This window comes from Heteronotia binoei, chromosome 13 (assembly GCF_032191835.1).
Source record: "Heteronotia binoei isolate CCM8104 ecotype False Entrance Well chromosome 13, APGP_CSIRO_Hbin_v1, whole genome shotgun sequence".
In the NCBI taxonomy this organism is placed as follows: domain Eukaryota; kingdom Metazoa; phylum Chordata; class Lepidosauria; order Squamata; family Gekkonidae; genus Heteronotia; species Heteronotia binoei.
In genome coordinates this window covers 21,941,810-21,967,227 of record NC_083235.1, presented here as the reverse complement: position 1 = coordinate 21,967,227, position 25,418 = coordinate 21,941,810, and the positions used below count along the sequence as shown (strand labels likewise).

Genomic DNA, 25,418 nt, shown 5'->3' with positions numbered 1-25,418 from the left:
TATTCAGCATCCAGTTTTGCACCGGAGAATTCTTAACAAGAGTATTTGGGAGCCCACTTATACGGTTTATTCTATATGGAAATGATGCAGGACTACTCATCAAAGAGGACTGGCCATGACTTTTTTGGTAGAAAAAGCCCAGCAGGAACTCATTTGTATATTAGACCACACCCCCTGATTCCAAGCCAGCTGAAACTAGACTCCTGCTCAAAAAAAGCCCTGGGACTGGCAGTGCAACACTGATATTACTGGCTCCATTTGGGTCTAATTTTCCCACATTTAAGCACAGCTGTCCCAACATTGTCATGTCAGAATGCTGTGTTGACCACCATCTTCCTTGAAATGTTTCTACTTACATTACTTGTCAAAATAAGGGTGGTGCCATGACTCAGAGTATCTGCTTTGTATGAAGGTGGTCCTAGGCTCAGCCCTGCACAGGGCTTTTTGTGTAGCAGGAACTCATTTGCATATTAGGCCACACACACCCCAATGTAGCCAATCCTCCAAGAGCTTACAGGGCTCTTCTTACAGGGTCTCTGTAAGCTCTTGGAGGATTGGCTACATCGGGGGGTGTGGCTTAATATGCAAATGAGTTCCTGTTGCAAAAGAAAAAACCCTGATCCTGCATCTTTAGATTAAAGGAACAGGCAGTGGGTGATATGAAGGACCTCCTCTGCTGGACACCCTGGAGAGCTGCTGCCAGTTAGAGGAGAGAGGACTGACTTTGATAGAGTCATCAAGCAGCTTCATGCATTCATCTGGCATGCCATCCAGGCCTTTGCATTAGTGCTGGATTAAACCTTGTGCAGGCCCCTAGGCAGTCAAAACCTTGGGTACCCCTTGCAAATTATCTCAGCGTTGGAGACGATGCCAGCAGCCACACCAGGCAAAGAGCAGCTCAGTTGCTGGTTGTACTTGCAGGCTGGGAGGGCTGCAAGCAGGGGGGAAATGGGGGGGGGGAGCCAGCCCACAGCCCCTAAAAGCATGGGGCCTACTTAGCCTAATTGTTAATCCATCCCTGCTTTGCATACTGACCCTGGACTTCCTTGGTGGTTTCCCATCCAAGTATTAACCAGGTCTGACCTTGCTTGGCTTTGAAGATCTAGCAAGTGTGGACTAGCCAGGACCATCCAGGTCAGGGCACTCCCTCTCTACACATTGACCAGTTTCGCACTAGAACTTTAATCCTGGTTTAGCCCTGTTTCTAAACTGACATTCTACACTAAAATCATAGAATCATAGAGTCATAGGATTGGTTTATCTGATTCCAGGACTTTTTTGTAGCAGGAACTCCTTTGCATATTAGGCCACACACCCTTGATGTAGCCGATCCTCCTGGAGTTTACAGTAGGCTCAGTACTAAGAGCCCTGTAAGCTCTTGGACGATTGGTTACCTCAGGGGTATGTGGCCTAATATGCAAAGGAGTTCCTGAAACAACAACAACAAAAACCCTGTCTGATTCTATGATTCTAGTGTAGAATGTCAGTTTGGGGACAGGGCTAAACCAGGATCAAAAGTCTAGTGCAAAATTGGTCATTGATTTCCACATCAGTAACGTCATGCACAAAGGGCTTCTGTGAGTGTGTGTATGAATATTTAAACTGGCCAGTGTTCTAGCTCTTTACATCACAGGCCCAAGTCCCTTTGATTTTAAGATAAGGAAATTTATTCAACCTGTGCTGATGTTGCTATTGCTGTTATTATGATACTGCACAATAATCACAACCGATGCACTTAAAATTCTGCCAGAGCTTTGCAGGTTGATGAATCTGCTTCCCAGCCTCTGAAATCTGAAAGGAAGAAAAAAAAAAGTCCCTCTCCTGGGGAAATCTAACCATGAAAAAATAGGTTGGCAGCAAGGGAGATGGCCTCCTTCCCACTGTGTGCCAAGCTCTAGAAATAATTGCTAATGCTATCCCCCAGGGTAGACATGCCATAAACCCATGGGAACTGCCAAAGCAGCTGCCCAAAGAGCATGCCAGATAGTGGTTAAACGATGCCCAGAGCTCAACAACTGGGGCCCACAGTTCACGTGGGGTTCATGAGTATAGGTTTGGAGGGGGGGGGGGGGGAGGTTGTCAAACAGAGTATTCCTTCCAGTCTACTTCTATTTTAGTTCCTTGAAGGACAATGATTTTGTATCAAGAATACTTCTTTGTTCTCTCTAACCATTTTGTGTTTGAAAAATTAGCATTAAAAAAATTGACATTAAATCCCCTATAAACATGACTAGTTTAATTCAGAGGACTCGATGGAAGTTTTCTTCTCCTCAGCAGAAGCCCGGCCAATGAGATGTGGACAGATCCAGGGCTTTTTTATTATTATTATTTTAGCAGGAACGCGATTCTGGCTGGCTTGGTGTCAGGGGGTGTGGCCTAATCTGTAAATGAGTTCCTACTGGGCTTTTTCTGTGCTGAACAATGGTGACATAAGAACATAAGAGAAGCCATGTTAGATCAGGCCAATGGCCCATCCAGTCCAACACTCTGTGTCACACAGTGGCCAAAATAGTGGCTATTAGCCACTGATGGACCTCTGCTCCATATTTTTATCTAACCCCCTCCTGAAGGTGCCTATGCTTGTGGCCGCCACCACCTCCTGTGGCAGTGAATTCCACATGTTAATCACCTTTTGGGTGAAGAAGTACTTCCTTTTATCCATTTTAACCTGTCTGCTCAGCAATTTCATCGAATGCCCACGAGTGACATCAGGGGATTTGGCCAAATATGCAAATGAGTTCTGGCTGGGCTTTTTCTTCAAACAAAAAGCCCTGGGCAGATAATTTTACTTACCTTCAAGATGGACTTGAGTCCACTATACCAGGGGTGGCCAATGGTAGCTCTCCAGATGTTTTTTGCCTACAACTCCCATCAGCCCCAGCCATTGGCCATGCTGGCTGGGGCTGATGGGAGTTGTAGGCAAACAACATCTGGAGAGCTACCGTTGGCCACCACTGCACTATACCTTTCACAATTAAGGTTTTAGCACTTATTCCTAGGGATTCTGCGAACTTCAAAGCACACTGTCAGATCTCAGAAGCTAAGCAGGGTCAACTGTGGTTAGTATTTGGATGGGAGACGACCAAGAAAGTCCGGAGTTGTTACTTAGGGACAATGGCAAACTGCCTCTCTTAGTTTCTTGCCTTGACTCCGTGGGATCGCCATAAACTGGCTGCAATTTGACTGCCCATTACCCACACCCAATCCAGCAAACAGCGCCAAACTGTTTGTGAACAGCCAAGCTATTCCACGAAATACTGACTTCTGTACTTGCCAGTGTTTCATTGTCTCTACTTATTCCCAGAAGTATGGAATCTTTTTCACTCTTATTCCTGAGCAGAAAAACAGATCTTCGTTTATCCACTAACACTGAGTCTAGAGAAAATAGTCCAGATAGAAATAAGTGATGAGGCATTATATGTCACCCAACCAGAAATTTAAAGCTGCCAACCTCTGGGTGGAGCCTGGAGATCTCCCAGAATTACAGCTGACCTTTACACTACATAGATCAGTCCCACAGGGGGGATTCTGTGGCATCCCTGTCATGATTCCTCCTCTTCCAAAATTCCTCCCTTCACAAGCTCCAACCTCAAGTCACCAGGAATTTCCTAAGCTGGAGCTGACTTTAGGGTTGTCAGGTCCCCCTTGGCTACTGGCAGGGGATGGGGTGGTAAGGTAGCCATATCCAGGTTGGGAAACTCCTGGGGATTTGGGGCTGGAGACTGGGGAAGACAGGGACCTGAGTGGGGCACAACACCTTAAAGTCCACCCTTTAAAGCATTCATTTTCTCCAGAGCAACCAACAGGGTTACCAATCCCCAGGTGAGGGCAGGGGATCTCCCAAATTAGAGGCCTTCCCCCCGCTTCAGGGTCATCTGAAAATGGAGTGGGGGCACTCAATTATTCCCGAGGGAAACTGATTCCCATAGGGTATAATGGAGAATTGATCTGTGGGTCTCTGGGGGGGGGCTGTTTTGAGATAGAAGCACCATATTTGCAGCATGACATCTGATGCCTCTCCTCAAAATACCCTCCAAGTTTCAAAAAGATTGGACCAGGGGGTCCATTTCTATGAGCCCCAAATGGAGGTGCCCCTATCCTTCATTATTTCCAATGGAAGGATGGCATTTAAAAGGTGTGTGGTCCCTTTAAATGTGATGGCCAGGATTCCCTTTGGAGTTCAATTATGCTTGTCACAACCTTGCTCCTGGTTCCACCCGCAATTTCTCCTGGCTCCATCCCCAAAGTCCCCAGATATTTCTTGAATTGGACCCAGCAACCCTAGCAACCAACCTCTGAAGTCTGGAGAAGAAGTGTCTTTCCAAGGGATTCCCAGGTTCCACCTGGTCCCTAATTTTCCAACCCCCAGTTCCAATTCAAGCCCAGGGAGCTGTCCCACCCTTACTCCTCTGTCCCTCTAATGTCTACTGTTTCAAAATAACATTATTTTTTGTCATGGCGCAAGTCTTCCTGCTTCAGTTCAACTTGCAATGTGATGACATCCCAACACATCATTTGCAGTATTAGAAAGAGAACAATTCAGTGAAGCTGCCTTTGAGAGATGGCCAGAGATTTTCCACAGTCAGCATCAGCTGAAGGGAGAAACACAGAGCATTCCAGGAAGAAAAACTGACATTTACATTCCAGCAGAGGTCAGCAAAAGCCAGAGTAAAAGGAGAGTACAAATGACTGAGAATGAATATGACTGAAACACTTATGAAGCAGCAGGGTCGTTTTCAAATTCCTATTCTAGGCAGATTAATTTATGCAATTGAAATCATTATCTTTCATGAAGGCCACACTTTCCCCCTTGCTTAGCTGAATCGCAACATTCATTTTGCGTGCGCCAGGAGATACACCATAAATGACTTCACATTTAATCACAAGCAAAGCCATGTAAAGCAGTGACTAAAGAACATAGGTGAGTGACGGATCCTGTCTTTCTGTCACAGATAGGGTTGCCAGCCTCCAGGTGATTGTGGGAGATCTCCTGGGATCACAACTGATCTCCAGGTAATAGAGTTCAGTTCACCTGGAGAAAAATGGCTGTTTTGGAAGATGGACTCTGCCGTTATGTTCCACTGAAGCCCTTCCCCTCCCCAAAGCCCACCCTCCTCATGCTCCGCCCACATAATCTCCAGGTATTTCCCCAGCCAGAGCTGGCAACCATAGCCACTGAACTTTACTTCAGGTAAAATAAACAGAAGAGGTGGCCATCTTCATCCTGTCTCTCTGGGCTAGATGGGCTACTGGTCTGATCCAGCAGGGCTCTTCTGATCAGGGATGGAATTCTAGCAGGAGCTCCTTTGCATATTAGGCCACCCCCCCCCCAATGTAGCCAATCCTCCAAGAGCTTACAAAAAGGAGCCTTGTGAGCTCTTGGAGGATTGGCTACATCAGGGGTGCGTGGCCTAGCTCCTGCTAGAATTCCACCCCTGCTTTGATATTCTTACTTTTAATTTTCTATAAAATCAGCTCTGGAGGAGGGGGAGATTTGGATGAAGGTTAAGATACTGGGGAATGGAGGGAATTATTACTGTGGGTGGTTTTCCCCTTCTGTCTGCATTCCTGATGCTCCCCCAGAGGTCTCAGTCTGGGAGCTTCAAACTGCGCCCAAATCTTCCTCTTCCCTCTCTGTTGCTCCTATTCCCCACTTCTCTCAAGGAGTCCTTCTTGGCCCTCAAGGCTTATATACACTCTCACAGCTCTCTCTCTCATGCTCCGTCCACTGACCCTAGACACCCACCTTCAGGGCAGATGCCAGGAAACTCCCAGCATGCTATGAGGCAGCCAGCTTGAACCAGGCTCTTCAACTCTCTTTTCTTTCTGTGGTAGCCATTTTGTTCAAAGACCTAGCCATTGCCTTGCCACTGATAGTCCTAGTGCAGGCAGAGCCAGTGTGGCCCAGGCTGGTGGTCTTTAGCCAATAATAACTCTTGCTGTTGTCATTTCTTTGATGAAACTCACTGCCCTGAGCTTTTCTTAGCCCTGGTGAAAGAAAAAGACAGGCAACTCATGACAGGCAGAGCACAGAAAATTGGCTTGCTGATTCTAAAGTTGAGAAATTCCTAAAGATTTGGGGGTGGTGCTTTGGAAGGACAGGATCTGGGGAGGAGATGGACCTCAACAGGGTATAATGCCATGGAGTCCATCCTCCAAAGCAGCCATTTTCTCCAGGGAAGTGGATTTCCATGAGCTGGAGTTTGGGTATAATTCCAGGCCCCACCTGGATTATAAATTTAGAAATGCACCTTGGCAACTCGACAGCCAATGGAGTGGTGCTCTGAACCAGCCCAGACATGGTTCATTTTGTAGCAGGAGCTCCTTTGCATATTAGGCTATACTCCCCTGATGTAGTCAATCCTCCAAGAACTTACTGTAGGCCCTGTACTAAGAGCCCTGTAAGCTCTTGGAGGATTGGCTACATCGGGGATGCAAAGGAGCTCCTGCTATAAAATGATGCCGACTGGGGGAAGTACCTGACTGGGGGAGTTTGATTCGTTAGATTTTGAGGATTGAGAATCAGTGATTGGTGCAAGTGAAGAAGAAGAAGGGTTTTTTGTATTTGTTTTTAAATAAAACTGATTTTAAAATCTGTAGACAGATCAGGACTTTAAGTTCACCTCTCTGCATAATTTAGGCTACAACCTACAATTCTAAGGGTACCTTTTTGGGAGTAAGCCCCACTAAGTAACATGGGACTTATTTCTGTGTAGACCTGCTTTTCATTGTTCTCTGAATATGTAAACCTGTTACAATATTTCTATGGGATCTTGCTGGGTCTGGTATGTTGAGGCACAGAACACTGTATTTTCTGGTTATAAACATTGCCTGAAAGAGTGTTGTTCCTTAGTTACTCTTTGAAACCTAACACCCCACAAGTCCTGGTGAAGTGTTAATATTTACCTCAGTTGTGTGTTTCTTTCTAAATACACTTGTTCTCTTAAAAGCAACCCATCTTGTTTCTGTCAGTTTTACCTCCTTATCCCTCAGCCAGACCTGGGTGGGTTTATACCCAGGACCAGAATCTTTAAATTCCCACTAAGAACCTGAGTGGTGGGAAAAATCTCTTTTTTTGGGGGGGGGGGAGGTGTCAGTCTAGCCCTCAGGAAAACCATCACAAAGCCATTGTTACTTAATTAAATGAAGGGCCAAGCAAGGTGTGAAGGGGCATCTTCGTGTGTTTATTCTCATATGGCCCTGTCACACACACTTAGCCTACCTTACCTCAGAAGGCTGATGGGAGGATAAAATGGAGGGAAAGAGGATGACAAATGCCACTTCAGGTCCCCATTGTGGACAAAAGGAGAGCATATTTTTAAATAAAAATTGAGCAGTCAGAGCGAGTAACCCCTGCTCTCTTCTGTCCTTTACTTCCCTGTACTTTGGTGCTTTTAAATTCATTCCCTGCCACCTCCCAGCCAGGCTTAATATTGGAGCTAGGCTGAGGGGAAAGGGTTGAAAAAATGTTTTAATCTGCCCCACTTCATCACTTCATGATCTTGGCTTCCAAAATAGTATTGGTTTGTATGGCAAAGAAACCCTCATGGGTGGATTTGGTCTATCCTGTCCGTGTGACCACTCATACATGATGGATCACTGATAACTCAAGTGTACTGAAATCCACACTGCAAGAATCATGCCAGCTTACAAAGCCCCTTGGGAGAAATCTCAGGATGCATTGCACTGCAATTTGCAGATGGGAGCTCCTATATCATCATTGAGCAGTTCAGTGTGCAGAACAGTGCCTGGACTAAGAATTGAGGTTATCTGAGGACCTGAGATTGTCTGCAAACTTGAGTGTGAAGGTGATGTTCATATGGACAGGCAACAAAAGAACAAAGACTGACCTTGAACTGAGGCCTTCATGGAGGGTAGACGACTTCCATGTAATATGGCCACAGTTGAACCAAAACACAGACCACCCCTAGCCATCTGCTGATCCCATACTTGGGAGCAGGGCTTTTTTTGTAGCAGGAACTCCTTTGCATATTAGGCCACATCCCCTTGATGTAGCCAATCATCATGGAGCTTACAATAGGTCCTGTACTAAGAGCCCTGTATGCTCTTGGAGGATTGGCTACATCAGAGGGGTGTGGCATAATATGCAAAGGAGTTCCTTCTACAAAAAAAAGCCCTGCTTGGGAGCATGCACACTTTTCTGCTATAGCATTTCTCATGTCTCCAGTTAGAGTGAAGTTTGCGTCCCTAATTTTCAATGAAAGATTTTAAAAGGCTTCATCCCAAACATTTGGAACGTGTGTTTTTTTTTAAAAAAAGAAGAAGAAAGAAATGGATGTGACTTTTAAAAAGAAAACTAGATGCCAAGAATTTTGCAGTAAATCATAACTGCCTGATGTTGGGGCTTTTGACTTCTCTTTAGTGATGGATGTAAGCCTGCGTTAGTAGGAAAAATAGGAGGGGGGAAGACAACCTCTTGTGAGTTGACCCCCTAAGGCCCGCGGGACATCCTCTGCCCGTGAGAGAACATTGTTTGGCCTATTGAAGCCCTTAAATCAAATCATGTTAACTTTCTAAAGCTCATTCAGATGCTAAACAGGCTGTCTAACCTGCTGGGCTATCAGGAGACTCACCAACTGCTAAAGCTTGACTGCTGTATGGTGGAGGCAGCACAGACTCTCGGAGAAGAGCAGGGAGTGTGTGTGTGTGGGGGGGGGGAGAATTATGGAAACATGACAGCTTCCGTCTTCAGCTGCTTGCTGTATTCAGAGAATAGAGCTAGAAGGGATCACACGGGTCATTTTGCCAATGCCCCCTCCCCAAACCTTCCAGGCAGATGCTTGTCAAAACTTAGTTTGGAAACAAACAAAAAATACTTGGAAATATCAGAGCCGATATAAATGAATGATATAAATAGAGCCTCTTCTCTCACTAGTAAAGACACTTCCCACAATGGACCCACAGATTTTCTCTCAGGTTCACCGTCTTGTAGTTTTATTAATCCTCTGTATTATATATGACCAGGATAATTAACTTGTTTATGAAATAAGATTCCAGGAGAGGACTGGATGTACACCACATGACAAACTAAGTTGAGCGAACATAGCTGTGATCACACACACTAAATAATGCACTTTCAACCCACTTTCAATGCACTTTCCAACTGGATTATGCCCAGTTCACACAGTAAAATCCAGTTGGAAAGGGCATTGAACGTGGATTGAAAATGAATTATTTAGGATGTCTGATCACAGCCCAAAAGAACATGAGAGAAGCCATGCTGGATCAGGCCAATGGCCCATCCAGTCTAACACTCTGCGTCACACAGTGGCCAAAACTCAGGTGCCATCAGGAGGTCCACCAGCAGGGCCAGAACTCCAGAAGTTTTCCCACTATTGCCCCCCAAGCATCAAGAATACAGAGCATCACTGCCTCAGACAGAGTGCTCCTTCTATATCTAGTGGTTAGTAGCTACTGAGGGACTTCTGCTCCATATAGTTATCCATTCCCCACTTGCACTGTCTGTGCTTGTAGCCCCTGCCACTTCCTGTGGCAGTGAATTCCACGTGTCAATTGCTCCTTGGGTGAAGTACTTCCTTTTATCTGTTCTAAGCCTACTGCTCATTAATTTCATTGATATCGATTTCTCAGTAGCATTGCTCCAGCCCCAGGCTTCTCTTATCTCCCAGCTCAAGTGATCAATTTCCCACCAGCTCTGTGGGCACATTTTGACACGCGGCTCCCTCCAGTTCCCCTCGCAGTTTCTTAATCCTTAAAAGACAGCATCATAAAGCTACGAGGGGAACTGTCAGTGTTAAAAACCAAGGATAAACTAAAAACCCTGTCTAGGTCTCTTTGTTTCTTCCCTAATTTGATAAGCCACCAGCCAAACTTAGCAACCCTCCTAGTCAAATTTTGATCTTTGCCTGCAAGCAAAATTGACATGTGTATCTTCCTATTGTGACCAGGGTAGGCATTGACAATCGGCATGACCTTTCCTGATGTCATGATATAAACTGTGGTCAAAAATAACATGTTCTAATGATTCATCAGCTCCCATCCCGCACAAGCAACTCTTCCTTGAAGAGCTAGTAAATCCGGCCTTGAGTATAGCTGAGGTATGTAACTCTGCTCATTGTACCCCATTTCATTGTCTGATGAAGTGTGCATGCACACAACAGCTTACGTTCTGAATAAAAACCTTGTTGGAAACATTGGCAGTTTTCACAATACAGCTGCTGTCGGAAGGAACAAGCTGAGAACTGGAAAGCAATATGAATACTAACAATAAAACCATCCTAGAAATAGCTAAAACGTGTATGGACGGGGAGGGGGTGTCTTTATTATAAATGGTCACACTTTTAAACCACTGATAGCTTTGTTCCAGTTCCTTGTGCTTCCTAGTGGCCTTCCGGCTATAAAGAAGACAATGAGAGGCAGACAGGAGAGCATTGAAGGCATACCCCCGTGGGGGCCCTGGTTTCTTTCCAAGTTCCGTGGGTGCCGATTTTCTCATGACAAACTGCACCTGCTAAGATCTCCTCCCCTGCCTAACTAGAGACATTGCCCTCCTTTGCATTTTGATAGATTAGATGCCTGGAGGTAGCTTCATTCCCTGACCGTTCCATGAAGACCGAGCATTGTGTTCCTCCCCACCCCACCATCCCCAAAAGCTAACACCCACGACGGGCTAATCCAATTGCCCGCCGAGGCCCCGGACAGCACAAAATTGCCCTGGTAAATATTGGGAGGGGGGAGATTTTCCATGATGTGCCCTTTTTCCCTTTCACCCAGGCCTTGCACCCGGCTCAGGAGAGGGCCCGGAGACCCTGCGTGGAAATAGAATTACCCAGGTCTTATGTGACAGTTCTAATTGAATCCGGGCAGCTGCAGCTGGATGGGCTCCAATTAGCATGACAGTGGGCAGGAGGTGGGGAATACAATTAAAGGGGGGGGGGGAGATCAGGTGTGAGGCTGGGGGCACAGGGGGGACGGTCGCACCCCATCGGGGTCGGCTGCCCTTGGCCAGTGCTCGCTGGCCCATGTTTGTCAAGTTGAGTGATGGTAGCACCAAGGGGAGGGGGGCCCAAGCGGGGATGTGGTGTGGCCTCCTCTGCATGACAAAGGGCAGTGTCCAGAGGGGTCCCCCCTCTGATAGATAGAGGTGCCGCCACAGCTCACAGCTGCATCCCACGGGGCAAGGTGGTGGACAATACAGGCGGCCAAGGGGGTGGCTTGTGGGCGCCTGGGGAGTGGGACAAAGCCTGAGGAACTGCTTCCCAACAGGAAAAGGGGAGTAGGAGGCTGTGAAGGGAAGAAGGACACAGGGGCAAAACCGGACTGGTGCAGTTCAGACTCTGGCAGACTCGGTTGGTGAGGATCTTTTTTTGAAACAAGCATAAAAGCTCTATGGATTTGCAGAAAGGGAAGTGCAAGAAATAAACAGCTGAAGCCCTATAACTGGGTACTTTGTCATACAAATTTTGGGGGGACACATCCTAAGAGTGAACTTGGTGCAGTGCTTAAGAGCGGCAGACTCTAATCTGGAGAACCGGGTTTGATTTCCCACTCCTCCACATGCAGCCAGGTAGGTGACCTTGGGCCAGTCACAGTTCTCGCAGAGTTCTCTCAGCCCCACCTACCTCACAGGGTGTCTGTTGTGGGGAGAAGAAGGGAAGGTGACTGTAAGCTGCTCCAAGATTCTTTTGGGTATTGAAGAGTGGAATATTAAATCAATTCTTCTTCTTCCTCTGCATCCTCCTCCTCCACTTCTATTTCTTCTTCCTCCTCCTCCTCCACTTCTTCTTCTTGGATCTCGGAGACCCAAATTGAAATCCTCACTTGCAGCCTAGCCTACCTTACATGGTTGTTGTGAGGATAAAATGGAGAAGAGAACAATGTTAGCTGCTTTGGGAGAGAAAGCTGTTCTGACTGTACAGCTGTTCTGACTCAGATGTGGTGGTCATGGTATACTGGCTGGCAGTCATTGTGTGCACATTGGTTGGCGTAGGATGTCTTTAAGTGTTCCTGAAGTGCTCAGCCTGGGGTTGCCAGCCCCCTGGTGGAAGTGGGAGATCTCCCTGCCCCCAGCTCTCCTTTCCTGCTGCTGCTCAGATTGGCAGCAAGAGGCGGGAGGGGGTGGGGAATAAATTGTTGAGCTGATGGTTTGATGCGACTTTTGAGTAAAACCCAGAAGTGACATCACATACTTTTAGGATTCGCTGGAAGCACTGGAATAAAACCATAAGAGTTTCCAGCAATTCCAAGAGAGTGCTGATATTATTTCTGGTGATCCCCAGAGAAATGTGACCGCACTTCCAGGGAACAGTTTTTAGCAACAACTAGAGAGATGTGACATCACTTCCCAGAAGTCATGTCATGCTGTTGTCAGTGTCCCACCCCACTATGTCCCACCCCCCATCTCCTGCTGTTTGCCAGACTTGGGAACTCTAGCTTAACCTGATGTGGTATCAAAGGACATAACCCCAACCCTAGATTCCTGTCTGTTAGGCACTCTAACCTCTTGGTCCCGCCTTAGAAGCTAACATCATTTCTGGCTTATTATGGGCATCTGCAACCATTCTGGCCCACAGGACATACATTCAGGCTGATCATGGGTGGCCAGGACAGTCTTTCATGGTCTATCACATAGGGACAATCCCTTCAGGAAAACCTCAGTTTAGTTCCTGGGCTCACCTGTCCTCTGCTTTGGAAGGAGCGGTCACCTCATAAGAACATTAAAGCATAAGAGAAGCCATGTTAGATCAGGTCAATGGCCCATCCAGTCCAACACTCTGGGTCACACAGTGGCAAAAAACCCCAGGTGCCATCAGGAGGTCCATCAGTGGGGCCAGGACACTAGAAGCCCTCCCACTGTGCCCCCCAAATACCAAGAATACAGAGCATCACTGCCCCGATAGAGAGTTCCAACAATACACTGGCTAATAGCCACTGATGGACCTCTGCTCCATGTTTATCCAGTCCCCTCTTGAAGCTGACTATGCTTGTAGCCGCCACTACCTCCTGCAGCAGTGAATTCCACGTGTTAATCAGTACTTCCTTTTAACCGTTCTAACCTGACTGCTCAGCAATTTCATTGAGTGCCTGCAAGTTACTGTATTGTGAGAAAGGGAGAAAAGTACTTCTTTCTCTAGCTTCTCTATCCCATGCATAATCTTGTAAACCTCTATCATGTCACCCCTCAGTTGACATTTCTCCAAGCTAAAGAGCCCCAAGGGTTTTAAACTTTCTTCATAGGAAAAGTGTTCCAACCCTTTAATCATTCTAGTTGCCCTTTTTTGCACTTTTTCCAATGCTATAATATCTTTTTTGAAGTGCGGTGACCAGAATCTTACACAGTACTCCAGTACTCCATACTTGTCTACTCACCCCAGCTACTTCCTGCCTGCCTGGCCTCTTGTGGTTTTCCCCTGAAGAGCTCTGCTGCTGTTCTCCCTGAGTGCTTCCTCTTCACTGAGTATTTGCTCTGAGACCTCAACATAAGATTCCCTGACCATTGTGAGGTCACTTCCGGTTGCAACAGCAAGATGTGACATCACAAGGCGGCCCTAGCTCAGTGGTAAAGCATCTGGTTGGCATGCAGAAGGTCTCTGGTTCTCTCCTGGCATCTCCAGTTAAAGGATCTGCCACTGGGTGATGTGAAAGACCTCCACTTGGAGAGCTGCTGCCAGTCTGAGTAGACAATACTGAAAGGGCTGGCTCTTCCACTAGGCAAACCAGGTGATGTCCTAGGGCACCATCCTTCTGGGGCACACCAAATTGGGTGCCTCCGTGTGACTTGGTGATGTTATCAGTGTGTGTGGAGGGGGGGTGCCAGAAGTTAGCCTTGCCTAGAGTGCCAGACAGTCTAGGGCCAGTCTTAATACTGACCTTGAAGGACCAAGGGTCTGATTCTGTAGAAGGCAGCTTCTTGTGCTCACTTCTGGTTTGCCACAATTAGCTATTTCCACCTTGCAGGCCTTGGGAGGAGTTTATTATTTCTCTAGGGTTGGATCCTATGAACCCGAAGTGGAATGGATCTGGATGTCCCCTTCCTCTGCCTGTCATGACTGCTGTGTATGTGCACTCAAGTGAGAACTGAACTGGGTGTTCCTGCCTGGCTCATTGGAGCCATATGAACGGAGCTTGGGGACTTGGGAACAATGGGCGGCAGGATCCAAATCCCTCCTGCCCTGCACCAATCACAAGCCTCTGCTGCTTTGAATGATCCAATAGTGTGCTTGTGCGAGAATCCTGAGTTGTATACAGTTGGCCCTGTCGGCCAGTTCTCCAGTCTTAAAGTACAGCCTGCCTAATGCTGTACCTAATAAAGAGCGGATGTTTCACTACCACCTCGCCTCTTCCATGCGTTGAACTCACTATATTATATGACCCTCATCCAAATGTCAGTACTGGGGATCTGGACACAATGCCCTGCAGTGTAGGGAGTTGCAGTCAGTCAAAACTGCTTCCCTTCTGTCTCCTTGGATAACAGAGACTTTCTTGGGCCTCCCATGTAGCATTCTTTGTCATATACAATCCATGATTTGCACAGCATCGTGAAGGCAAATGGACTTTCCCACGGTGTGCAGCCGATCCACGGAGAGGGACTATGGCAGCCCACCCATCCTGGGGCTATGCATCCAGCCTGGGTTTTTTCCTCTCTGCCTGCCATTCACAAGCTGCCCTTTTTCTCACAGGCTCATCTCCTATGTACCAGCCTCTCTCCCTGCCCTGCAGGCAAATGTCCTATTCAGGACAGAATCAGCAGTCATTAACATACTTTCAATGCATCCTGGGCACCAGGGCTTTTGCTGTAGCAGGAACCCCTGATGTAGCCAATCCTCCTGGAGCTTACAGTAGGCCCTGTACTAAGAGCCCTGTAAGCTCCAGGAGGATTGGCTACAATAGGGAGGTATGGCCTAATATGCAAAGGAGTTCCTGCTACAAAAGGGGAAAAAAAGCCCTGCTGGGCACGCTCTGTTCATGTGAATGCACGCAAGAGCATGCAGGCTGACATTCTGAATGTCATTAGGGCTGCCAATCCCCAGGTGGGGACAGGGGATCCCATGGTTTGGAGGCCCTCCCCGTTTCAGGGTCATCAGAAAGCGGGGGGGGGGGGGAGGGAAATGTCTGCTGGGCACTCCATTATTCCCTTTGGAGATCAATTCCCATAGGGAATAATGGAGAATTGATCGGTGGGTATCTGGGGGGGGGGCTGTTTTTTGAGGTAGAGGCACCAAATTTGCAGCATAGCATCCAATGCTTCTCCTCAAAAGACCATCCAAGTTTCGAAAAGATTGGACCATTGATCCAATTCTATGACACCCCCCCCCCCGCCAAAAAAAGGTGCCCTTATCCTTCATTATTTCCAGTGAAGGGGAGGTGTGTGGTCCCTTTAAATGTGATGGCCAGAACTCCCTTTGGAGTTCAATTCTGCTTGTTACAACCTTGCTCCTGGCTCCACCCCCGAAGTCTCCTGGCTCCACCCCCGAAGTCCCCAGATATTTCTTGAATAGGACTTGGCAACCCTAAATGCCATGCAAAAATGTCAAATCAGAAAAGAACATGAAGAATTTCTCTTTCTCGATATCTCAGATTTAGGAATCTTTCATGGGTGGATGGGGGAGGGGGGCGGGGCGTAGCTCCTGTCCCATCAGCATCCCTCTCTACCCGCCTCCCCTTCCCCAGGGAATCCCGGGTCCCTGCCTCCTTCATCTGTTCCCTTTCTCTCCCTTCCTCCCGCCTGTCCCTTCTGTTGTCTCGGGACAAGGGCCTAATCACTGCAACTAACTCAACTTTTGTCCCAGCGAAAGTGGTTCCTTTTTGTCTTCCGGGGAGAATGGAAGCCTGGCGCGGCCTCCGATTGGCTGCTTTGGATTGCACAGGGGGCTGAATGGTGCACGGAGAGTCTCCGAGTCCCTGGAGGGAATGCGGAGCGGGGGGGGGAGGGGGAGAGGGAGGGAGGGAGGAGCCGCGCGCGGCCCGCTCGACGCGCTGCCGGCTGACAGATGGGTCCCCGGACTTTCTGCTGAAGGTGCCAAAGGGATACAATGCGCAGCAGCGCGTCCAATCAGGGGAGCCATGTGCGTCGAGAGGGAAGCCGCTGGCCGGCTCTGGCTCGCAGTCAGCTCTTTGGACGCTCCAGGCATGCTTGCCGCTGCGACTTGGGAAAGGAGGGCACGCCACGCTGGAAGAGAGTCAGGGCTGACACCAAATTGTCATCCGGTGTCATAGGCCTGCGCGCATGCGCGTGTGTCTGTAAGGCGTTTGCTGCCTAAAGGGGCTTTCAAGTGATGTTTCCTTCCTTTGAAGTGTTGTTTTTCAGATATGGAATACACCCAACATGAAATCAAAAATTTACATTGTAAGGCTACAGCAGGGGTGGCCAAACTGTGGCTCGGGAGCCACATGTGGCTCTTTCGCCACATATTGTGTGGCTCTCGAAACCCCCACTACCCCATCGGCCAGCTTGGAGAAGGCATTTGTCTTTTAAAATCATTTCTCTAAGCCAAGCCAGCCAGCGGTTTGGAGAAAGCATTTAAAGTTAAAGTTGCTTTCTTTCCACCTCCCTCCCTTCTCGTCTTGCGGCTCTGAAACATCAGACATCTGGCATATATTCTATGTGGCTCTTATGTTAAGCAAGTTTGGCCACCCCTGGGCTACAGTCATTGAAGCTTCTTTGGAGGTGGTATCTTTCAATACTTACTATGCACTATATTGATTCATCATCCTCACATCAATGTTGCAACAATTGTGGTCAAATGGCAAATTTCTTGCACAGCTGGTGGCAATGTCCTGTTAGTAAATCCTTTTGGTTTCAAATACTAACAGCAATTAGAGAAATACTCTCAGTAGAAATTCCCCTCACGCCAGAAGCAGTCTTGCTTGACTTTGGGGCACCTCGCCAATTAGACTCTCACAAAAAAGAGATCACTCTGATCCTAGTTTCCATAGCGAAGACACAAATTGCAGCTAACTGGAAAGCTAAAAATGCTCCCACAATTCAGTTCTGGTATATTAAAATCTGGGACTACTTCATACAAAGCAAACTAACCTTTTCCCTTAATTACTCTTCACCAATAGTTCAACCTTGGTTTCCTGTTATTTCATATGTAATGGATAATGAGTTTTTACCATGTAATCCATTATATGCTTCAGTGATCTACTTTTGACTGAGCAGATAGTAAGTCTTTAAACACTTAAATCTCATGCATTATATCCTCTTGTACTTGTTTGCCTGAGAATTGCACTTATGTTTGTAGAGCTGCTTTAGAATTACTTGATTATTTATAACGTGTTATGCCATTTTATATTTTATTACGTTGGTGTTCTCAATAAAATTTTAAAATGAGGGGGGGGGGAGTGTTGATTCAGTTTTAGGAAGCTGAGATAATGGGGGTGGGGAACTGCTGGGGGTCTAGCACTCAAGATAGTGGACTGGAAAAGATTTCCCAGGAACATGAAGCATGGAACTCTCAGAGGGATGTGAGTGAGGAAGAGAGAGAGAGCGAGAGAGAGGGGTTTTTTTTTAAAAAAAATATTTAATTGTAGATTTCAGGTTTTCACGGCTGGTAACATCATTAGGGTTTGTAGAATCTTTCGGGCTCAGGTGCCATGTTCTACTGGAGAAAGTTTTCCTTCCAAACTGGAACGTCTGGAAGCTGAGAACGAAACGTCTGGAAGCTGAGAACGAAACGTCTGGAAGGAAAACTTTCTCCAGTAGAACACGGAACTTGAGTCCGAAAGATTCTACAAACCCTAATCTTTAATTGTGTTTGTGTCCTTTGTAAAGTTTATATTTCCGCTACCTGGCATTACATTTTATGATACACAGCCTAACAAGGTCTCATTTATATTCTGTTCTAAAGCACTTGGGGTGGAGTGGGGTGGAGGGGTGAGCTGGAATGAGAATGTGGCAACATATCAAGCAGTGTAGAGGCAGTTGGGGCCATCACAGACAGCCAGGGAGTCCTTGGAAAGAGAACGATCTGGGGAGAGTCAATGCTACTTTGCACAGAGAGGGATTAAAATGTGGAATTTGCTGCCAGAGGATGGAGTGAGGGCCACAGGAATAAACAGCTTGGAAAGGAGATCAGATAGATTCATGGAGAATAAATCTATCAGTGGCTACTAGCCGTGGTGACTGAGGGGTACCTCCACATTCAGAGGCACTAAGTTTCTGAATCCCACCAACTGGAAAAGGTCTGGGCCTCTCTGTCCTGTTGTTGGCCCTCCAGAGGAACTGGTGGACCACTGTGTGAGACAGGATGTTGGACTTGATGCACCACTGGTCTCATCCAGCAGAGCTCTTCTGCTTATGAATGTTCAGGAGTGGGCAAAGGACGACAACGGAGGCAAGATTACTATATTCTCAGAAATGGAAATCTTCAGTAACACCTATAATAGAAGACTGGATCGTGAAACTGATGGAATTAGGAAAGGTGGCTGAACTTGCTTCTTTGGTTAGACAAAAGTCATTAAATACATTTATAGCTAACTGGAAACCTCTGATGGACTTTTTGCAGGAAATGGGGAAAATGAACCGATGATTTGTGGGTCTGAAGAATAAAAGGATGAGAAATTATATAGAGAGGTTTTTTGCAGTTATGGATCTATAGGGAGAATGAATGGAGAATTAAGATGAACGAGTTGTAGATGTATATAGAAATACATTCTCTGTTTTCTTTTCCCCCCCTCCCCTTTTCTTTTTTTCTTAGGATCTTATGCAGGGGTGTTGAACTTATTTGTTATGAGATCTGACATAAATGAGACCTTGTTGGGCCAGGCCATGTCGGGCCAGGCCATGTGTGTACCTATTTAAGATTAAGTAGCAGATATATAAACTTTATAAAGGACACAGACAAACATAATTAAAGATTAAAAAAAAAACTTAAAATAAAACATTCTTAAAACATTAGCACTCATTGGTCTTAAAGGTGCTTTCTTTGTATTTCTCCCATGGGATCCAGGGAACTGGGCAAAGGAAGCTCTGGCTCTTTTCTTCCTTCCCCAGGTGGCCAGGAGGGGGAGGAGCCTTAGCCAATAGAAGGAAGAGAGGCTGGACTCAGTATCTCTGTTGTGCAATTGAGAGAGCCTGGCAAAGCAAGCTCTCCCTCCCCTTTTCCTCCCCAAGGGAGGAGCCTCAGCCAATGGAGAAAAAAGAGACTTTGCTCTGTAAGCTGTGATGCAGAAGGAAGCAAGAGAGAGGAAGAAGGAAGCAGATGACAGCCAGTTGCTCGGGGGTCTGATAGGAGCCCTCCGAGGGCCTGATTCAGCCCCCAGGCTGCATGCTTGACGCCCCTGATCTTACGTATATATATTTTTTACTTTTATGTATTCTCATGAAAAGTTTAATGAAATCCTCTCCTGATACTTGTTCATTATCACTTGTGAATGCAATCTGTTCACCTGTATGGATAGTTAGGTTCAAGTCTGGTAGCACCTTAGAGATACCTGCCAAAGGGGGCTAGGACTCTCGGAATCTTCTACTCTGAAAACCTTGTTAGTCTCTGTTCTTGAACATAAGTGTTATACAGGAGTCCAACTCAGCTGCCTTCTGAAGTTACCTGTATGAACACAGGTTCTGTCTGGTAGGGTAGAGTCCCAAAAAACATACAGAGCGGTAAGCTGCAGTCCTGTAGTCCAAGCTCTGCTCACAACCTGAGTTCGATCCCGACGGAAGCTGGGTTCAGATAGCTGGCTCAAAGTTGACTCCGTCTTCCATCCTTCCAAGGGCGGTAAAATGAGTACCCAGCTTGCTGGAGGTAAAGCATAGATGACTGGGGAAGGCAATGGCAAACCATCCTGTAAAAAGTCTGCCAAGAAAACGTCATGATGTGACATCACTCCATAGGTTGGTAACGACTCAGTCAGCGGCGTCACTAGGGCGGGGCCAAGGGGCGGCCCTCCCCCAGAGCACTCTCATTGGCCCCAGGCACTGACCCATGACCCCCCCCCCCAACAGGAAGGGGCTGGCCCTGGGACTAGAACGCTGCTGCTGTGTGTGGGCTGGCCAGGATTCTGAAACCGGGGCCGCGCTGCCGCCGGCTCAGCTAAAAGCGTGTGGGTGAGTGGGGGAAACTTAAATGCTGCAAAACTGGTATCTTGGATTACGGGGGCTGGTCATGTGACCAGAGGGTGGATGAGGGAGGGGCCATGTGAAGTGGGCGGGGTTGTGTGCGGAGGGGGTGACGCAGCCCTCCAAAAGGGGTGATGCCCAATGGGGGGTGTGTGACTTGAATCAGTTACACCCCAGGGTGCAACCCACCCTAGTGACGCCTCTGGACTCAGTCCTTGCACAGGGGACGACCTTTACCTTTATGCCTTGCTGACAAACCACACCAAATGCCCATATGGCTTGGGGCCAGCTGATGCCAATTACCCTCTTGAGTGTCCATTCACCCCAAATGTCACTTGCGAACAACTCCCAAGGACTGAACCAGGACCTGGATTTCCTGTCTCATTGTCAGTGGTGATCTCTCCACAACTACTACCCCTCTGTGTATCACACCTAATCCGATCACGCCTGCTATTGTCATTCACCTGCTTGTTGTCATTTGCCTGCTAATGTTGTTCAGCATCTGAAATCACTCCACTTTCCAATATGCAGGACAGATGGGACTTCCATCCTAGCTGTACCTGAAGAAGTGAGCAGTGACTCACAGAAGCTCCTCTCCTGTCACAAATTCTGTTAGTCGTTAAGGTGCTCCTAGACTCCAGCTCTTTCCTGTTGCTACAGACCAGGAGTGGCCTAACTGGCTCGGAAGCCACATGTGGCTCTTTCACACTCATTGTTTGGCTCCCAATAAAATTGATAGAATAGAACTGATAAAAGGAAGACTGAGTTCCATCCTGGTGGAAGCTGGGTTCAGGTAGCAGGCTCAGGGTTGACTCAGCCTTCCATCCTTCCGAGGTCGGTAAAAGGAAGACAATAGAACTGATAAAACGAAGTACTTCTTCACCCAAAGGGTGGTTAACGCATGGAATTCACTGCCACAGGAGGTGGTGGCAGCTGCAAGCATAGCCAGCTTCAAGAGGGGATTGGATAAGCATATGGAGCAGAGGTCCATCAGTGGCTCTTAGCCACAACTTATTATTGGAACTCTCTGTCTGGGGCAGTGATGCTCTGTATTCTTGGTGCTTGGGGGGCACAGTGGGAGGGCTTCTGGCTCCACTGATGGACCTCCTGGTGGCGCCTGGGTTTTTTTTGGCCGCTATGTGACCCAGCGTGTTGGACTGGATGGGCCACTGGCTTGATCCAACATGGCTTCTCTTATGTTCTCAAAGCCCCCACCACTCCGTCAACAAGCTTGGAGAAGGAATTTGTCTCTTTAAATCACTTTTCCTAGCCAAGCCAGACAGCAGTTTGGAGAATGCTTTGAAAGTTAAAGTTTCTTTCTTTCCACCTCTCTTTTCCTCCCTCTCATCTTCCTTCCTTCCTTCCTTCCTTCCTTCCTTCCTTCCTTCCTTCCTTCCTTCCTTCCTTCCTTCCTTCCTTCCTTCCTTCCTTCCTTCCTTCCTTCCTCCCTCCCTCCCTCCCTCCCTCCCTCCCTCCTTCAATCATCTGATGTCCATGTTTTGTGGCTCTCAGACATCTGACATTTAGAACATAAGAACATAAGAGAAGCCATGTTGGATCAGGCCAACGGCCCATCAAGTCCAACACTCTGTGTCACACAGTGGCAAAAAAATTTATATACACACATACACTGTGGCTAATAGCCACTGATGGACCTGTGCTCCATATTTTTATCTAAACCCCTCTTGAAGGTGGCTATACTTGTGGCCGCCACCACCTCCTGTGGCAGTGAATTCCACATGTTAATCACCCTTTGGATGAAGAAGTACTTCCTTTTATCCGTTTTAACCTTTCTGCTCAGCAATTTTATTCTATGTGGCTCCTACATTAAGCAAATTTGACCACCCTTGCTAATGACAGATTAACAGGGCTACCCATCTCGATCACGCTCCCAGATCTAGCACCGTGTCGGGGGTCCCTGAATAATCGACCCACATTGCATTGTGCAGTTTTATTGGCCATAAAAAGGCGTTCCTTTTATGGGAGAAATGCAAGGGAAGGGAAGGACCAAGCAAAGGAGAAGCAAAAGCAGAAAGGAAGGTTGTGGGGGAGGGCGGAGGAAGAGGGATCTGAAACGATTCCTAAGATCCCAGGTCCCTGGGCGAAGCCTTCCAGCGCACCAGGCCTGGTTGGCAGGCAGGGAACAGAAGATGCACCATCTTGACAGAGAGCTCCCTTGGGGTGGGGGGTGGGGGGTGGGGAGATGGCGACGAGGAGGGGAAGCGAGTTCCCCCCTTTCCCTCTGACAGATGTGAAGCCAGTCCCGACAATGGGATTATCCTCCCCGGCACGTGGGCTCCGCCAGCCCGGCTTTTGAAAGGCAGGCGAGGGGAGCCGTCGAGTCTCGCTTCGGTTCAGTGGGGGTCAGCGGCGCAGACGGGGCGTGCAGCAGGTCGCGGCTGCTCTTTCTGTGAGCTCTGTGGGTCGGGGTGGGGAGGAGGGGAACAGGGCTAGGGGCAGGACGGCGTCCCTTGCTCATCCCCACCCCCTGCCCCGTCCAACTGCCAGCCTCTGGGTTTTGGCTGGTTCCTCTCCCGCTTTTCCAAAGGGCGGGGGGGGGGGGGGAAGGCGAGAGGACGCCAAGCCGCAACCTGTTGGCACCATCTGCCGGGGAGCAGGCCGGCGGGTGCGGCTGAGGGCTGGCAATCTGTTAGGCAGCGCCTGCCTGCCTCCCCCTCTCCCTCCCCTTCCAACATCCCAGCCTGGAGAGGGGACCCGAGCCGCCCTTCGATCAATGTTCCCACTAAGCTGCAGAGTCTTGGGAGCAAAAATTCTACTTTGGGAGCTACTGGCATTCAAGCGGGGAGCTACTGGCGAGGCTTTTTTTTTTGGTAGGAAAAAGCCCAGCAGGAACTCGTTTGCATATTAGGCCACACCCCTTGATGTCACCATTGTTTCACGTTTAAAAAGCCCAGCAGGAATTCATTAGCATATCAGGCCCCACCTCCTGACCAGGATCGGATCTACATGTTTTTTGAGGGAGGGGGCAAAATTAAAAAATGACGTCCCCTTATGGGCCATTCTGTCTTATGGTCCCACAGAATACAATGGACTCCATACCCAATTTGGTGCCTCTCCCTTCGTCGGCGCCCGGGGCAAGCACCCCCCTCTGCCCCCACCCCACCCCCAATCCGGCCCTGCCGCTGACACCAAGCCGGCCGGTACTGCGTTCCTGTGCATTCCTGCTCAAAAAAAGCCCTGACGACTGGCATGAAAGTTGTGAGCTGCAGCATAAATTGGGGTGCTCTGGGGTCACCCTTCCTGAGCTAAGATAAAAATGTGTGAGCTGGAGGCTAAAGAACTGTGAGCCAGCTCACGCTAACTCAGCTTAGAGGGAACTAAAGACTAACGAACGCAGGAGGATCCCTGTTCATTGCTGGCTGGCCAGGGCGAGGTGGTCTGCATGAGATGGCTTCGCCCAGCAGTTGCCAACTCCGGGCTAGGGGATCTCCTGGAGATGGGAGAGAGGGTGGAGCCTGGGAGGGCGGTGTTTAGGGAGGGGGTGGGAACTTGGTAGGGTCAGGTGCCCTGTGGTCCACTTTCCAAAACAGCCCTTTTCTCCAGGAGAAGTAGAGACAATGGTTTAAACAAAAACAGTGAACTATGTAATCTGGCGATCCTTGTAGGGCCGGCCCTGCCACTAGGCAAACTAGGTGATTGCCTAGGGTGCTGGCCTTCTGGGGTCACAGAATTGGGCTCTCCTCATATGACTTGGTGATGTTATTGGTGTGTGGTGGGGTGCTAGAAGTTAGCCTTGCCTAGGGTGCCATCCAGTCAACGTCTGGCTCTGCATCCTTGTAATTCTGAGAGATCTCCAGTCACCACCTGGAGGTTGGCAAGCATACAGGCGGAAGAAGCCAGTGAGTCCCATGATGTGCTTGAACTGCTGATTACATGCTGCAAAGAGCCTGGCGCAGGTTGAATGATACTCCCCTTGAGGAGCACAAGACTGGGGACAGTTTTTATTGTTATAGTTACTTCATTTGTACCCTGCCTTTCTCCCCAAGGGGGACCCAAAGCAACTCTTACCTCCTTCTCCTCTCCTCCCTTGTATCCTCACAACAACCCTGTAAGGTAGGGAAAGCTGAGAGAGTGTGACTGGTTCAGATCACCGAGAGAGTTTCCGTAGCACGAGTTGGGATTCGAACCCAGGTCTCCCAGAAACTAGTCTTAATTAACGCTACCCCATCCTGGTTGCCATTTACACACACCTCCACTGGCTCCCCACTGCACTCGATGCTGCCAGCCCCCTTCCCTCAGAGCTAGGGTGGCCAACCTCCAGGTGGGGCCTGGAGATCCCCTGGAATAATAATTGGTCTTCAGTTGGTAGAGATCAGTTCCCCCTGGAGAAAATGACTGCTATGGAGAGTGGAATCCAGGGCATCATTCCCTGCTGAGCTCCCTCTCCTTTCCAATCCATACCCTCTTGAGGCTCTGCCCCCAAATCTCTAGGAATTTCCCAACCCAAAATTGGCAACCTTCAGGACAACCTTGAAGACAACAGAATACAATAGATTTCTCTTTTTGCTAATGCTGGAAATCAGGGGTGGTCAAACTTGTTTAACGTAAGAGCCCCATAGAGTAAACATCAGATGTTTGAGAGCTGCAAGATGTGAACATCAGATGTTTGAGAGTCATAAGACAGGAAGGAAGGAAGGAAGGAAGGAAGGAAGGAAGGAAGGAAGGAAGGAAGGAAGGAAGGAAGGAAGGAAGGAAGGAAGGAAGGAAGGAAGGAAGGAAGGAAGGAAGGAAGGAAGGAAGGGAGGGATAGAGAGAAAGCCACTTTAAATGCATTCTCCAGGCTGCTGGCTGGCTTGGCTTGGATAAGTGATTTAAAGATGCAGATGCCTTCTCCAAGCTGCCTGACTGGGTGCTGGGGGCTTTTTATGGGAGAAATGCAATGCAAGTATTTACAGGTATTCTATATGTATTTTTTTGCATTTCAAAGTACATATGGGTTGCAGGATTCCGCTTTCTTTGGTAAAATACCTGAATAAAAACTAAGAAACAAATATTACATTGCAAAATATACCAAAGTTCTTATAGGCCCTGATTACAGATTTAAATCTGTGGGTTACCTTGTAAGACCACAGATGTAAGCTAGATCCTGTCTGGACTTTAAAAATCTTCCTGTCTCCTTCTCACCCTGCATGCAGGAACACATAGCGACAGTGACAGCACCTAGCAGTGATAGGATCAGGTGGCCCCAGGGTGCTGAATTGTCCAGCTGCACAGAGTACTTTGGGGTCAGGAAGGAATTTTCCTCTAGGCCAAACTGGCTTAGGGATCCTGGAGGATTGTTGTTGTTGTTGTTGCCTTCCTCTGGGTTTCCCCCTGAAGAGTCTCCTGCTGTTCTTCTTAAGTGCCTCATTACCCA

At 48.1% G+C, this 25,418-nt stretch overlaps 1 protein-coding gene across 1 annotated transcript in view; it reads left to right on the top strand.

The window, feature by feature from the left end:
• SLC48A1 (solute carrier family 48 member 1) overlaps positions 1-25,418 on the top strand; it is a 456,994-nt gene that overhangs the window by 49,410 nt on the left and 382,166 nt on the right. The window lies entirely within an intron of this gene.